This window comes from Populus euphratica, unplaced genomic scaffold, assembly GCF_000495115.2.
Source record: "Populus euphratica unplaced genomic scaffold, PopEup_1.0 scaffold203.1, whole genome shotgun sequence".
Classification (NCBI taxonomy): Eukaryota; Viridiplantae; Streptophyta; class Magnoliopsida; order Malpighiales; family Salicaceae; genus Populus; species Populus euphratica.
In genome coordinates this window covers 541,636-559,495 of record NW_011499983.1, presented here as the reverse complement: position 1 = coordinate 559,495, position 17,860 = coordinate 541,636, and the positions used below count along the sequence as shown (strand labels likewise).

Sequence of the window (17,860 nt, the reverse complement as noted above, 5' to 3'; positions counted from 1 at the left end):
GAACACCTTAAATAGTTCATAAAATTATTGTTCCATTTTACTATAATAATCAAGTTTCCACGTAATATAAAACATACATATAAATTAAAAATCAAAATAAAAATAAAAATTAAATTAAGATAATAATCAACTATTTAGTTTTAAAATAATTTATCATTTGTTTTCTAATACTAATAGTGTGATTTTAATATTATTTTTTAATTTATTTAATAATTTAATTTTGATAGCACAACCAAAAGTTAATAATGAACCAAAATTTATATGATATTTTTTATAAAAAATTTGAAAACAAATATAAAAACAAAAATAATGTCAATTAGAATAATTTTTTCATTAATGAGACCCGCTACAGACCAAGAGGACAGCTTCAATGAAGTCAATGCAAGTGATTACTTGTCGGCTGACATCTCCTTGCGCGCTTAGCACCAGCCAAACCATCTCAATCTGAACATGCACTAGACAAAGTCTATGAAAAGATGCCAGGGAGCCTTAGCAGCCGAGAAGAAAGCGCGGGAACACCCACCGAGCGAGAAGAAATGTGAAAAAACAGGAGACGGAGCGCGATAAAGACTGAAGCCACAGGATTCACATACAGTGAAGCATTCTTAGTTTATATATATATATATATATATATATATATATATATTCTTTTAGTTTTAATATTTGATAGTATAATAAAAGATAAGTTAGAAAATATTTTTCAGTATTTGTTTATATCATGGAAAATAAACTAGAAAATAACTTATTAATATTTTATTTTTTTCAAGTTTATTAAAATAATGAGGATCAAATCTTACAAATTAAAAAGTTGAATGAGAATGAAATTGAAAAAAAAATATAATTTCATAAATTATCTCAAATAAAATAAATAATAATCAAAATAATAGAGATCAAATCTAAAAAATAAAAAAAATTAAAAGATGAAGAAATTAAAATAATAATAATTAACATTTCATAAATTATTTTAAATAAAATAAGTAACAATCAAAAGAATAAGAATCAAATTTGATAGGTAAAAAAATTCACTTAAAAAATACCAAGAGAAAAGTAAAAAACAATTATAAAAATGAGGACCAAAATTAATATAAAAATTAAATTATAAGGGATGAAATTGAAAAAAAATATTCAAAGCAAAATATATATAGCAATCAAAAGTTTGAGTACCAAATTTGATATAATTTACAAATAATATGACATTTCTAATTTTTTCACAACTTTCAAAAAGTGTTTTCCACCCAAAATTAAAAGGAAAACACTTTTCTAAAAGCCAAATCAAATTTTTCTTTAACTAGAAAATATTTTTCGTTAATCAACTTTTCTAATAGTAAACAAATATAAGAAAGTTTAGAAAATGATTTTTTTGAAACTAATTTCTAAAAAACAAATATAGCCTAAATTTTTCATAACTTCTGAAAAATATTTTTTTTTCTAAAAATAAAAGTAAAATATTTTCATGAAAACCAAGTTAAATTTTTTTAATTAAAAAAAATTGTATTGACTAAAAAATATTTTTAATTAATTAATTTTTTTAATGATAAAAAAAACATTTAGAATTTTTTAAGAAACAAAAATGAGCGAATCTGGAAAAGAATAAAGTCGTCTGTCAAGCTATGTTCACTTTGGTCCGACATTCCTCACCTCTCCCCACCTGAGCTCTCTCTCTTTCCTTCCTCCGCCGCCACCTCAACTAAGAAGGCTTCAAATCTCCGCCAGGTGCTTCCTTTTCTATCATGTTTTTTATTTTTAAAATTTACGTTTGCGTTTTCATTTATTTAATTGAAAAGCCTTGTTTTATGACTTTGTTTTGTTTTCTTCTTCTTTCTTTATTCTTTTGAGGATGTAGTGTTCTCCTCTTTCTATTTACACTATTTGCTCCCTACAGCATTTATTCTTTCAGAAAAGTTAATACATACATCAATAACAAGAACAGCAGGGGAGGGGGAGGGGGTGTGACAGTGAAAGAAATGATAGTGATGTTAATGGACCCATGAAAGGGATATCTTGCAGAAACGTTGGACCTTTAATCATGCTTTTTTTTTGTTCCTAAAATAACCGATCAAACGAATGTTGATTATTTCTTTTCTTTTCTTATTTTTTTTTCGATCACAATTCACAGTTAGTCCGAAAGATGAACATATGATGACATGATTCTGTCTGTGGACCCAGCATTCACTTATTAGAACAAGGACCTTAACGCTGGCTTCCTTTACACAGTTTTGTGGAGTGCGGCACTATATAAATCCTCTTGCAAGGGGCAAGTTGCCTCGTAAATTGCTCATCTACTTGTTCGAGATAAGCGATGGGAAAAAACTTCACGAAGAAACTCAACAATACTGTATAAGAGATTTCCCAAGAGGCCAAGTGTGGACATTTCGTTGTAGAGTCCCACCAGGAGGGGGTTCGAAACCAGCCCTTTCTGGGGATTGGTTTTCATTTGTTCGTTCAAAGGACCTCAAGGCCGGCGACGCAATAGAAATTTCCTTGGATTGAGAGAAGGATCAAGCTGGTGGATCACAATTCACAATCAAGGTCAAGAAAACAACTTCAACAACTCGGAACTAGTCCATTCCATTTGCATGCAGAATCTTGTGAGCCCTTGAAAGAATAAATTTTAAATCAATTGCACGTCTCTTGAACAATTAGTGTCAATTATAGTTGTGCGTTCGAGTCTTCATCTTCAAATTGATTGCCTGGAAAATAGATGTTCTTGGCAGTTAACAGGTCCAGATGGTATTCAGCATCAAAACAATGGACACCAAAATGGTTTAATTTCTTCTGATAGTAATGATTGTCCCCATAACTGGAACAGTATATTAGTTAGTTCTACACCATGATGAGTGGTCTTCGTTTTCATTTTAGTTGCTGCGGAAACACACGTTGACAGAGAAGATGCAAATAAACACGTGTTCTTCAAATTCAAACATGCCCTAATCTATCTATTGAAGATGTGATATACTGATATCTAGAGATGTAACTTAGTCTATCTATTGAAGTAAAGCATTTAAATGCGTATACAATGTTTTTGGAACATTAAATATCTATTTGATCAGAATCTGTGAACCTAATACCACAATGAACACAATGCAAGTTTGTCATTGTAAACATTGCATCGATGATGTGTGCATAACTGCTGGCAAATTACCTCACGCAGGCCTCCATGAGGTGCTTTTAAATAGAATTCAGATGGGTCCTCTGTATTGAAGCATTATGATCCACTATACTTTGTATTATTCTTGTGTGTTTATTATATTGAAATCTATTATATAAAATTCATTATAGTTATATATATATATATATATACACAACAAAAATAACAAACATCAACTGTTAAAGATTCACAACACAACAATTTATCTTATCCTTCTTAAAGCCATTTTCTCCCTTATTCTACTACTCTGATGGGGACAATAGGTGATGCAGGCATAAACTAGAAAGGCAGCAAACAAACACAAAGAATCTTTGAGCAGCTTGGAGTTCCTGGATTTGAGCGGCAACAATATTAACAAATTGGTAACCTCAAGAGATAAGGAGCACATTCACATCATGATTGATGAGAATTTCTTCAGCGAAGTAATTGGTATGGCAACTTCACTTTCAGAGATTATTCTGCATGTTCTACTGTTTTTATTCATGAATATATATTTTCATGGCAACAATTGCTATGAAACAATGCACCATCTCTTCAACTAAAGAGCTTTCCTTTATATTTGCAGCTGTAATTTGGGATAGCAATGTCTCTGGCATGAAGTTTGGATGGCTTGATCTCTTTGCATCAAGAAGGTCAAGTTACCTAAATGTATTATTCACAAGGTGACTACAAGTAGACACATTGGATGGTGCTGGGCCCATCAAAGCTTGATCTGTTTTTTGTTTGTTGTTCAATTGAGGATTTGTAGATTGTTCCGTTCGATCCTCTGTCCTTGGATCATGTATGGGTGTTTTGACATGTACTAAAAAAATAAAGTACTTTCCATTATTAGTGCTTTATTTTTCAATCCAAACCTTGGTTTTTTACCTGGATAAATTTGAATCTGATATAAGTACCAAAATCTAGTGTTTCAGGTACTGTGTCATCTTGCCTGTTCTTTTGGAGCTTTCTCAGTTGCCATTACTTTTTTTTATCTTGTAATGAAGTCTTGGAAACATTTTTCATGCTTAACTTTATATATTTCCATTTTCAGATTGCTATAGTTAAAGTTTTGTTTGAAATTCGTTTATAGAGTGGAAAGAGCTATTGGAAGTATGGATGCAAATGAAGATGGTTTGTTAGATCTTTGACTCTTCATTTTGAATCAATCTAGATTACAATGCTTCCTGTTGCCATTATAATTTGCCAGGGAAAGAAAGAATATGCTCTTTCATTATGAGTCTACTTCTACAGAAATATGATGATATTCTATGACACTGACTCAGGGTTGAAGAAGAAAGCTATGCAGACATGCACTATCTAGAGAGGTTATGCTCAATCATTGTCGCAATTATTGCATGGAGCCTGTAGATCATTTTAGGCCTACAGAATCCCACATGGTGCGGCGCTACACTGCCGTCAACATGCTACCTCACGATCCCCCATCATAGTACCTTCACTACCACGGCCACTGTTACTGGCCTGTCACCTTCTAGATTCGCCACCGTAACCATTTCTTACATACTGTTATTTATATATATATATCATGACAAATTTCGTTTGCTGTTCCTTATGATCCACAATCCATGTTTGTTATTATTATTACAATTATTATTAAGAATTGAAGCTGCAAAGTGGGGGAAAGAGAAAGAAAGACTTACCTGGAGCTGCTACTTAAAGACCAAGACGATGGTGATGGAGGGCTGGCTAACCAATGTTACTTTCTTCCCCTCTACTTCTGTTTTTCGTTCACTTCACCTCTGTTCTTGCTTTTCTCTGCTTGTTTTCTCTCTCTCTCTCTTTTTATATATATATATATCTCTTGTTCCCTCTGTCTCTCCCTGTTATTGTTCCTCTTTGTCTCTCTCTGTGTTATCTGTGTTCCTTCATTTTTTGTCTGTGTTTTTTTGTATTATTTGTTTGAGGTTCTCCCCTTCTTTGTGGCTTTTCTCTGTTCGTCCTGGTTTCTCTGGGTTTGTATTTGGTTGGTTGGATCAACAACCTACGGTAAGGGGAAGTTGAAGTTCCCTTTCGCTGGAGTAAGGTCACAAGTCTCTCTGTCTTCTCTCTGTCTCTGTTTTTCTTCCCGCCTGCCTCGTCGTCTCTGTGTGTTGTGGTCTTATAGGGCAAGAGAATGCCCCTTCATCTCTCCCAGGATAGTGTGGAGATTAGCACGGTTCAGTCGTGCATGATAAAAGAAGGATACCCATTACTGGACTGTTAGTGTCACATCGTGGGGGATACGTGACAATGATCTGCTGCCGTTTCCTTTGAATCGGTGGGATGAAGGAGATGAATAGCTTGTTTTGAGACGGCGCTGTTTTCACCTGAAATGGCTATTTTAATTTTGCCTCTGCATTAGCTTTCGGTGTCATTTACAAAACCGTTCTTGATTTTCAATTTCATTAATTTAGTTTTTAATTGCTATTCAACTTTTAATTCTTTTAAAATTATTTTTTAAAAAATCAATTGCAATCTATTCACTTTGATTTTTGGATTTTAATTTCTTACAATATTGATTTAAATCAGCCCCAAATTTTAGTATTTTTTCAAGTAAGCTCTCACTTTTATTAATTAACTAATTCAAAATTTATTTAAGTCCTCAAACTTATTAATTTTTCTAATATCTGAACAAATTAACTTTTAAATTTATAATCACATCTTTATTGGTCCTTAAATTCCCAATTTGTGTTTGTGTTGATCCAATTCTCAAATTAATATTATTATTATTTTTTATTTAATTTTTTTTAAAAAAATAAAGATTAGGTTATAACACATTATATATCGTTGGTTTAAAGGAACCGATTGATTTACACATATCGGATTACAAATCGAGAGGAATCATGGTTATTTTATAAAACTGCCAAAGACTTTCAAGACCAAAGTTATTCCATAGATGTTGTATTTATGCGTGTTTGAAATCTGAATCACAGTGTTTATTCTTACTGGGATATATAGGCTTTCTACCTGTTCCGGAAATTCTGTGAGCAATCTTCCTTTACCAATATATATATATATATATATATATATATAAAGGGCTGTCCAAATACTCGTTCTCGATCGGGACTCTACTTCAGTGAAAGCCTATAAAACTGGATGAGTAATTGGACTGCAGTATGCCTAACCTGGAGTATAGTACTGAGCAGATTTGTCCATGAATCTTTGAGTTCTAGACTTGCTGCTTTGAGCTTCTTCCACAAGCTTTGCTATTTTAGTTACCACACAGTCTTCAGCTAAAGCAGTAGTTCTCACACTGACATTACCTGAAACTGATAAACACCCCATTGACTCTCAAGTTAATAGTTCCAACCCACACTACGGAATCCACTTGTTTGGCAACCGGAAATGACTCTCAAGTTAAACCCTAGATATTTGTCACACAATAAATAGGTCATCAAATCACAAATCTCGAGCAAATCACCCGCACACAAACCTTTCATTAAGAATGCTATACATTCTTCACACAACAGGTAGTCCCCATCCCCAGTAACACCATTTTTTAAAACAAAGAGAAAACCATTATTCTCAAAATAATTGAGTTTTGAAATATCTACAAGAATAACCACCTCATGATTTGTTAATATCAAAAACTTATTAGTGGATTTTTCTCGAAAGGCTTTTATATATATATATATAAAAACTTATTTTCTAAAGTTCCTTACAAGACGTTATGTATATGATAATGATAATTGTTATAAGTCAATTTTGATCCTGTTTTTTAAAATATTTTTTAAAATTTAGATATAGCAAAAAAAAACAATAAAAAACTATAAAATTATATTTTTGATACATTCATCATTTTCAATGTTTTTTCAAAAGAATTTAAAATTTAAAATTTTGTTTTAATGCTGTCAACTATTAACATGTTTATTTTAATATTTTTGATTAATTTTTTTCATCGGTTGACGTTGCTATTTTTTTAAAAAAATCAAAATATAAAACTAAATAGGAAAAGAATGAAAAAAAAAGGATCAAATTCATAAAAAAAGAAAATAAAGAACTAAAGTGAATTTAAATTTATTGAGAACCAAGCAATTAAAAAAACTAAAAAAATTACCTATAAATATTAAAAAATTCTGGCAAAGAGAGGAGGCCATAAAAAATTAACCTAAAAATAGGGGAGCCACTAAAAATTACTAACCCAGCCGCCACTCACACAAAAGCACCTGACCCTTCGTCTCCTCCCATTCCAAGCTATCTTCATTGCCTTCATAAACCTATTTTTCATCAACAAAAATCATCCCTCAGTCCATTATTGTCAAAAACATAAAACACAGTATAAAAATATATCTCTCTCACAGTCTTCTTCCCTATCACTGTCGACACCATGCCAGGAGCAAGCCAAGCTTTTCCATTTCTTCCTCCTGGTCAACAGCAATACCAGTGGCAGCCAACACTCCCACAGAGGTAGTTCCTTTTATACCCAAATACACCAGCCACAGCAGCTCCACCATAAACGATTTCCCCTCATTTTTTCATTGTAAACGACCAAAAGCCACATAAAAACTTCATCTTCCCTAAATTTTCTTCTTTCCCACCGCGACTGCCACTGCCTTAGCGGTGGAAAAGAAACAGCAGTGCCACGTTGTCCTGCCACTTTCAGCCTCATTCCCAAGGCTAGATATAAATGATATTGCATCCTGAAATTTAAATTCATTACGGTAGGAGTATTTTTATATTTAAATAAAGATTAAATATTACTTAAAAAACTTTGTTGATGCATAAACCCACGCTAGTAAGTGAATGATTTATATGCCTTTCAAGCGTTATGTGCAAGGTTATCTAGTTATTAAACACTACCTTTCACGGAAACATTTTAATTATCTTAGCAGTATTTGAATTGTCTTATTATTTTTCCTAGGTGCAAGATTGCCTAGTTAATAAACACTCTGGCTTGGTGTTGGGAGCACTTTTTCCCCCCTCATTTATCCTTTTTTATTTTAAATTCTATCTTATAAAATTTCAAAGCAACTCTTTAATTTAATTTTTTTATATTTTATCTTTATTTTTTAATTTAATTTATTTGAAATAATTCATAAATTTAGAATTCTTTTTTATTTTTATTCTCTTTTAATTTTAGTCTTTATTCTTTTGACTTTGATTTATTTTATTTGAGATGATTTCTTAAATTATTTTTTTTATATAATTTTATCCTTTTTAGGTTTTCTTTCCTAGCAAATTTAATCTTCATTCTTTTAATTATTGTTTTTTTTCACTTGATAATTTTTTAAATTGATTTTTTCTCTAATTTTATCCTTCAACATTAAATTAGTTGGGAATTAAGTTCTCATTCTTTTGATTTCTATTTGTTTTATTTTAGATAATATTTTAAATTGATTTTTTTATATAATTTCATTCTCATTTCATTTTCCTATTAAATTTGATCATCATTCTTTTTATTGTTACTTTTTCACTTTGATAGTTTTTTTTTTTTTAAATTTATCATTAAACATTAAATTGATTGGGAGTTAAACTTATTGATTGAACCCATGTTTATGATTTCACGCTTACGAGTTTTAAAGATTAACTTAAGGTTTGCCTATGTTTGCTTGTTTTTTTTATAAAAAGAACTTGTATTTTTTTTTAATTTCATCCTTCAATATTTATTCAATTGGATATCGAGCTCCGTTATTTTTATTTATTTTCTTTCTATATAATTTTTTGCTAATTTTAAAAATAGTATGGGTTATCTTAATTCTTTTTATTTATCTTTCTATATTGAATTTATTTTGATAAATTTTTTAAATTATTTTTTTTTCTATTTCATTTTTCAATATTATACTTGTTGGTAACTAATTTTCTTTTTTAGTTACACCCTTCAAGAATTAAGATTTTTTATATTGGGCTTCATTATTTTCTTCTATCCTTTATATTTCCTTATCCTGGTCTCATCATATAGACCATGAGTTTGACAAGTTAGTCTAAGTTGGTTTGAATTTTTTTTATAAAATTTTTTAATTTAATATTTATTACATTTTATCTTTTAGCTTTAAATTGTTTTAGAGTTAAGCTTAATGATCTTTTCTAAATTGCTGATTTTTTTTGTCCTTTTGTTTTTCAATTTCATCCCTCTATGTTTGATTTATTTAGAATTGGACTTTAGATTTTTTTTTTAAAAAAAAATTATTAGCTTATCTTGGTCTCATGATATGATTTGTATATTTCACATGCTAATTCAAGTTGACTAGAGTAAGTTTTTTTTTCTTTTTTTTTTTAAATTTAATTGGTTGGAATCATAGCTTATTGTCTTTTTTTTTTTTTGTTTCGGTGACCTTTTTTTTCAGGTTCCTATTATTTATATTTTAAAAATTGTACCATTAACTATGGTTATTTGTTCTTTTATTATATATCTAACTAGATTACACATGTTTTTTTTTCTCAATTAGATCTAAATCTATATTCCGAGTTATTTTTTTTTAACTTCATTAAAACATACTTGCATCACTAAGGAGTTTTTTGAACAAATAAAAAAGAACCGGACTTGCGTAGTAGCATGAAACCATAAAATTATTACTTATACATGTGTATGTTTTATGGTAGTTTTTGTAGTTAAAGTTTAAAAAAGTTAGTTTTTAAAAATTATTTTTTTTTATTGTGGTATAATTGATTTAAATAAGTGTTTGATTAAAACAAGTGTTTGGTTAAAACTATGATTAAAAATATTTTTAAATAAATAGTAAGTCATAATTGTTTCTTGGAATTGTTTTCAGCCACGTGGATTAATAATTATTAAGGATAATGAATTATAATTTACTTTAGCATGTTAACTTTCCTTCAATGTTGATTTAATACAATGAAAGAATTATATTGTTACATGTTATAAAAGTTAACTCTTAAACACATAAAGATGAATTAAAAACGATTACGTCAAAAGCACATGAGTTTATATATATAATTAAAGTTAAATTAAAAAAATTATATCATGTATTAAATTTATCCAACAAAAACTACAAGTGCTTTGATTTTTTAAATGCGTAACATTATCAGATAAAATATTATCAAAAATAAAATTAAAATTGCAATTAAATTCTGTAAATATTACATCATCAAATGATTTTTTTAATTTTTTAAATAAAATATAATTAAAAATTAAAATTAAAATTAAAATTTAATTTTTTAAAATAAATTAGATTGAATTCAATACATTTAATTTTAAATCAGACTCTCTACCGAAATAATAAAGAGTGACTTACTATTCAGGGAAGAGTGACTGTAACACAGGATGCTGGGAAGCAATTCTCAGTTCATGTCATGTCGTTTCTGCTGGGGGTGTTTTTGGTTTTTCCTTTTTTTAGTGATGACTTATCAGTTCTTGAGAGCCTTCATCGCAAGGACTTTTCTTGAGGCTGGGTCTTGAATTTCCAATTAGCTCTTTATTTCTTATTTTCTTTTGCTTTCAAGTCTCGGCATCACTCTTTGGCCATTTGTTGCTACGTCATCAGTGCACGAAGTCTTTTTTTTTTTCTTCTTCCATTGGTTCTTCTCTTATCCTTGGGTTAATTTCCCATGCTTTCACATATTTTTATGGGTTGGAGTAGACAGATTCATTTGCATTTTGTCGTGGTTTTCTTTCATGCCTCTTTCTTTGGTTTTCTTTTTTTTGCTTTCTTTTCTGTTCATATGGTTTTCTACCATTGGTGCTCATTTTTGTAGAGCTCCTCTTCCTTTAGTTTGATTTACATGCTTTTGTTTTTTATTTTTTTCTGTTGATTTCATTGAGTTTATCTTCCTGATTTTTTAGTTTCTTTTCTTTTAATGTCGGTTTGTGTTGGTTATCATCACTATCTCTGCACGATCTTTTTTCAGTTGGTTTGCTGGAGCTTTTCATTCCTTAGTGGATGTTCTTCTTTCCCAGGTTCTTTCTCTTTTCATTGCCTTTTGGTTTTCGTCGTATTCATTATGTCATTCTGCTAGAGGTTTTGAGTTTTAGTTGAATGTTCATTACAAAAAAAAAAGAGACGTGTGGATTAGAACAGTTCTTCATTATGTTTTTAATGCATAAACCCACTTGGCCTCACCTTAGGTTTCTTCCCAACATTGGGAGAGGTTATTCTGTTGAAGTTGAGCTAATGTGGTGGCTATTTCTCTCTATGATTGGGACAACAACATTATGTATTTAATACATAAACCCACTTGGAGGTTATTCTGTTGAGTTGAAGTAATGAACAAACACAACACCAGAAGTTTATTGGAAATCCAAAGGATGAGAGAAATTGTTGTAGATCAGAGTCCTTATGTGGTCGAAGCAATTAGCATGTGGCCATTTTGTGTTCCAATTTCTGGTGTTGTGTTTGTCCATTACTTTAATGCTTTTTCTATTTTGATTCAAAAAACAAGAAAAATATTAAAATTTGGGTCCGCGTGAATTTTCACCTCGGATTTGATATTATTGATTCTTCTTTCTCTCTTGGTTGTTGAATTTTGCAGAGGTGTCAGCACTTCAGGTCATTCTGCAGTCTACTAGCTTGGATCTCGGGTGGAAGGATAACTCACCGATAATATGGGAACCTATTGATTTTTTTAGAGGGCTTTCAGACATTAATTTGAGGTTAATTAGTCTTACTTCGGGTGACTTATTGGATCTTAAAACATTGTAAACTTAACTCTGACTTTTCCTGTTGTTTTCATTTGATTTCAGTTTTTTTTTTTTCTCATTCCATTGCAATTTCCTTTAGGGATTTTTGCACAGCACATCACTTGCTGGAGAGATACAGAACTTGGAAAGCCTTCAACATCTCGAGAAATCGTATGCACGCATCACTTGCTAGCATCAATTTTCAACTGAAAACAAAATCCTGAGTAGCTTATGTTGTTCTTAGTAATGATATGGAAGAAAAAGAGGTCTAACTTCCATAATTTTGGTTAATATGCTGCCTATTAGATGGTAGACTAACCAATCCTGCTGGTGAACCTGTTATTAAGAGTGTTAGGACTAAAGAAGAAGGGAGAGACAATGGGGAGGCTCTTCTTTCTCCTTTATAAATTTTAGCTACTGTTTCCAATGAAAAAGCCATAGGTAGTATCCAGCTTTCTTATGCAAAAAAATCTGTTGATTCTTTAGCGTTCATGAGATGTCATGTGATATGTGATGGCGACAAATTCTGCTAGTCCTAGTGGAGTTGTAGGCTTTGTATATTTATATTTCATATATTCTTGAGAAATTCCTTGCTCTTATAAGCTCTAGATATTACTTTGTTAAATAAGTGAATCATATGTCAACATTTATCTCTGTAGGAGTGTAATTTGCAATTCAATTGACTTTAAACCTACCCTATTTTTTTCAATGTTGCAATAGTTACAATAACTATATTCTTTTTCACTTATAATTTGTGTCCAAGGCATGAAACTCAAATGCCATTTATGTCAAAACTAGCATAAGCTGGTGAGGTACTGATTCACCTGTAAAAGACTGGTTACAAGAAACAAAATGGTTACTGGGGCTCCTAGATCTCAAATTTCTTAGAGAAATTTCATCCTGCAAGCATCTTAGAAATTAACCCTCTACAAAGTATGATAGGGATGCAGATATTCTCCATTCATTGTGTAGATGTAAAATTCAATTTTTTATATAAATTATAATTAGGTTTATGTTTTCGATGTTAGGTTTCCTGTTTGTTGTTTAATGATCTCTCATGGTTTAGATATTGCTGAGGAAAAAATGACTACAATAATGATTGATATCTGCAACCTTTCCCTATTTATTGAATCCCAGTTTTAAAGAGTTTGACCAACAACCTGTTAGAATACTGGTATACAAACCCGACAAGACAAAATATAAGGAATAAGATAAAATGAGAAATGAAATACATAAGAATTTACATGATTCACCCAATTAGGGCTACGTCCACAAGCAAGTATAGAAGGATTTTACTAAATAATATGGGAATTACAACCTCTCTCATATAATAGGAGAACAACTAAGAATCTCTCTATTATTAAGAGAAAACACCTCACAATTTTATTAGATTACTCTCTCTTCACTCTCTTGTTCTTCTCTTTATTTTGGTGTGCAAAATAAGCTTGGAGGCATTGCCTATTTATAGGAAGAGTGAGGGGATAAAGACCATAAATCATGGCACCAATTATGCCACAAATTATACTAATAACTCATCTCCACTTATACTCCATCAATTATATCAACAACTCATCTCTAATTATACCAACAACTCCACTTTTTTTTCTTCCACTAATTAATTAAGTGATGACTTTTTATTCTTCCACTTGAATACTTTGATGATTTAATCAAGTCATCATAATTAATCATCTATGATTTTTCTATTCTTTTTATACTTGTCATCTTCATGCTGTTTATGTTTCTGCTAGGGCATAAGAGGATCTGCACCATATATACTCATCAATGTTGACCTGTTTCGTCAAAGCATCTGCTGGGTTTTTCTTTGTGTGAACCTTCTGAAAATCCACACTTCCATTTTCCACCACTTCGCGAACAAAGTGATACTTAACATTTATGTGTTTTGTTCTTGAATGAAACATTGGATTCCTTACAATATGCAAGACACTTTGACTATCACAATACAAAAGAATATTCTCTTGTTTGTGCTCGAACTCCTCCATAAGTTTCTTCATCCATATTGCTTATTTACAAGCTTGTGTAGCTGCCATATACTCGGCTTCTATTATGGATAACGCTACAACAATCTAAGAAAATCAATATACTATCACAATACTAAAATATTGATGTCTTCTTCTAAGTGCAAGAGTGTCGAATTAATAAATAACCCAGCAAGACCGGGGTCAAACCATAAAGAGGTTAATTATACAAATTATAGACAACAATTATAAACAACAACAATAGTAACAATAACAACAACAATAATAATAATAGCAATAATACTACTACTACTAATAGTAATAGTAGTAGTAATAACAATAACAATAACAATAACAACAACAATAATAATAATAGCAATAATACTACTACTACTAATAGTAATAGTAGTAGTAATAACAATAACAATAACAATAACAACAACAATAATAATAATAGCAATAATACTACTACTACTAATAGTAATAGTAGTAGTAATAACAATAACAATAACAATAACAACAACAATAATAATAATAAAGAAAAAGAAGGAGAAGAAGAAGAAGATGATGAGAACTTTAAAATAAAATATTAATATAATGATTGAACAATGATAATAACAAATGTCAAGGTTAGAAGTTCCACTAATGTTATGTCAAACAAGTATAGTATAAACTCTTATTATTCAATTAGAAACCACATATAAAGGAGGTTCTAATCAGATTATAAATTGTTAACATGATTACATTAATCATCTTATTCGATTAATGCTAATACTTATAAATCTTGTTAAGCATTCATGATTATAACTTATATTAACAACAAATCAAGTTCCTTTAATAGCTCAAGTGTTGGTTATACCATACAATATGAACTATGAAAGTGTTAAGCATTTGTTGTACCAAGTTTTATACAACATAAATCAAAATTAGTCATTTAACAAGCAAAGTATTGAAGATTGAACAAGATAACAAACACAAAACATGTTAGTATCAAACATTAAAGTCCATATTAAGTTTACATTATACTTATTCTTACACCATTAATGTAACCTTTTCACCTTGACATAATAAACTTAACTAAACATAATAAAGGAAAGAAAAATAAATAAATAAAATAAGAACATAAATAAGATAAGAGTTAACTAAGTAAAGGAAAAGAAATGAAAGGCATAAACTTGATATTAATAAAAGCAAAGCATAAACATTACAAAAAATATAAAGAGAGAAAGCAAAAACATGATCTTGATCTAGAGACCAAGATGCCTAAATGCATGGCAAATGCCTCCTTTTATAGGCTAAAATTGAGAACTATTGATTTGATGACTAATTGATAAGTGGGTGGCCAACTCTTGACTTGGTGACAATCCTTATCTTCTCTTGTCTGCCCAAAACGTCATTGATAACATCAAAATTGGAGCCACTTGAAAATATAAAAGTTGTAGGAAATGGTCTCGGCTTTCTTGTGTAAACAATTCAGCTCATTTGAACATCTAGAACTCCAGATATGGGCTAAATATTGAACAGTGCTCGGGCTGGAAGATAGATTCGGACTTCTTTGTTGTTGCTCTAATTTAGACTTGAAAATGGTCTTTTTAGATCTTGGACTTCATATGAAAGTTGTAGGCCTATGTCTTACATTTCCATCCATATAAAGTGGACCTAAATCTAAGATCTACAGCTCCAAATATGATCCAATTACCGAACAGTGTTCCGGTATGGACTACACCGACATCTCTTTTCTAAATTTGGTCATCTCTTTGTCCTTTCAATTTCAGTTCTTAAATTCATCAATCAATCCTGTCATTTATGTGATGGGCCTGTATTTAAAATGAATATTTACCATAAATTAAAAGTATCTTATATTATTAGATATATTATTATAAAACATGCTTTAGTTAAGGAGTTATTGATACTTCAAGTACAAAATGATGATATAAAACCTTGATAAAAATGCACTTTTAAGTACTAATCAGTTAGTAATAACATTTTCATCTATCTCATTTCATTTTGCATTATCAATGATCTCCTCAGGCCGATCCCCAATTGTTGTTAAGCAATTGTCTTTCCTTAAGATTGCCTTGATTCTCATTTTTCATAGTGAGAAATTACTGCCATTTTATTCACTGTGATCTATTCAACTATCACCGTTTCACATATTTGTAATGTGTACATAAATAATATCGTGTGAATAATACTTCACTAAATAAGTTCTAGGAAAGATTAGAGGGGTTACTAATGGTCCCGCTTAAAACCCAATCTCCTTAGACAGAACTTCCTAGACTGTATTTGATCACCAAACTGACTTTCTATATACACCAACAGTAATGTATATGAACAATACCATATAGATGAATGGTGCTTATAAGTGAATAGTGTCGTAAACATGAATAATAAAAGTATACACAAATAACTTTTATGTATTAAAAACACCAACCATGAAGGTTCTGATACCACAGTTAGGATACTGGCATGCAAACCCGATAAGATAAAAGGTAAGGAATATGATAAAATGAGAAATGAAACATACAAGATTTTATGTGGCTCACCCAATTAGGGCTACGTTCATAGGCAAGTATAGAAAGATTTTACTAGGTAATATGAGAATTATAACCTCTCTCATATAATAGGAGAACAACCAAGAATCTTTTTATTGTTAGGAGCAAAGACCTCATTTACAAACGTTGGGCCAATAGCTCCCAAGTTAGTTAACTTTAAGGTATTAGGTGTTAAAACACCCATTCGGGCTTAATTGTTTAGGTTAGTGAGGCTACAAAACCAAACTTATCTATATTTTTATTATCATCATTTTTTTTTGTTTTTTTTTTAAATTATATACTATCACTTTCCCTTAGTTGTTACCTTTAACAAAAGAACATAAATAATATAATAATCCAATATGCAACCCACAATCATATGTTAAAGTGTATGTGTGAAAATCAAGGTTTAAGAATACATATAAAATTAATATATGAACATAATTAATTGATAATAATACGAGAGTTTATAAACCTGAATATTTCAAGAAGTATTATAATAGACCTTGTTAAGAATGGTTAAATCAGTATATGAGCAGAATTAAGTGAAAATAATACGAGAGTTTGTAAACCTGAATATTTCAGGAAGTATTATAATAGACCTTGTTAAGAATGGTTACTAAGATGCGTCTTAAGAGTCACTTTAATAAAAAAGCTCCTTTATTCTACCATCATAGTAACAACGATTATGCGCATGCTTTATGAAATAAAAAATATTTTTTTATCAATAACTACTCTGTCCCCTTAACCAAAACGGGACAGTGTCCTCAATGTTCTAAAGTAGAAAGATAGAGTATAGAAGATATCACCTGAAATAATAAATATTGACAAACCTAAAATACACTTAAACAAAAATAAGAAATAACAAAACATAATAATAAAACAAAAAGACACAAAAATTCACAAATGAAGACTCAAATCCAATCTAAGCTTTTTACGGCTTTCCTTAGATGACCAATTTATATGACTCATGGAGATATCAATTACAGGAATGAAAGATTGTAGTTGGTCAATCAATTGTTCAACAGTAGTAGTAGAGATTATGATCTGTCGTGTATAAGATGTTAAAAATTCCTGTCCCACAGCATAATAAAAAAAAAAAGATAACAACTTATCATAATAACAAACCTATGGGTTTATGGTGAATGTGCAGTTGGGCCCAAGAGAAAATATGAAAGATCTCTTCTAATGTGCCTAGACCACCTAGTAAGGTAATAAAGGCATCAGCATGGTTAAACATTGCATTCATTCGAGCCAACATTGTGGAGACCTGAAGTTCCTCTCCAATTATTTTTCCAATGATATCCCCTTGTGCCAAAGCTTGAGGGATGACCCCCAAAACTTGACTACCTCCTAAAAATACAGCTATTGACACACCTCCATTAACCCTAGACTATCTCCCCCAAACACTAAAAAAATCTTTCTCTCATCTAGCACCTAACCAAGATGATTTGTTGATTCTAAAAACTCCTTTTCTTTTCTAGGACTAAATCCACCAAAAATACAAATACTTTTTATTTGATGACTTCAGAAACTTGTCATTTCTACACACTTCTATTTTGGTTGAATGTATAGGTTGAGTAGAAATGAAGGGAAGCAAGAGAGGATTTTATAGATGATAAATTAAAAGGGCAATCATACCACCTAT

General features: G+C 30.4%; 1 protein-coding gene and 2 long non-coding RNA genes across 8 annotated transcripts in view; all 3 read left to right on the top strand.

Annotated features, from left to right (window-relative positions):
- Positions 1 to 17,860, top strand: part of LOC105139948 (mediator of RNA polymerase II transcription subunit 15a-like) — a 102,259-nt gene that overhangs the window by 10,531 nt on the left and 73,868 nt on the right. The gene's annotated exons all lie outside the window — the stretch shown is intronic.
- On the top strand, positions 4,029 to 5,319 carry LOC105139944 (uncharacterized). The gene is made up of 2 exons (XR_845090.1): positions 4,029 to 4,062; positions 4,182 to 5,319. It is a non-coding gene; the product is annotated as an uncharacterized LOC105139944 (long non-coding RNA).
- Positions 10,371 to 12,448, top strand: LOC105139946 (uncharacterized). 2 transcript variants are annotated; one of them, XR_845092.1, is made up of 3 exons: positions 10,371 to 10,982; positions 11,555 to 11,720; positions 11,803 to 12,448. It is a non-coding gene; the product is annotated as an uncharacterized LOC105139946 (long non-coding RNA). The 2 variants fall into 2 exon arrangements; XR_845091.1 differs by lacking the exon at positions 10,371 to 10,982 and having other exon boundaries at positions 11,273 to 11,720.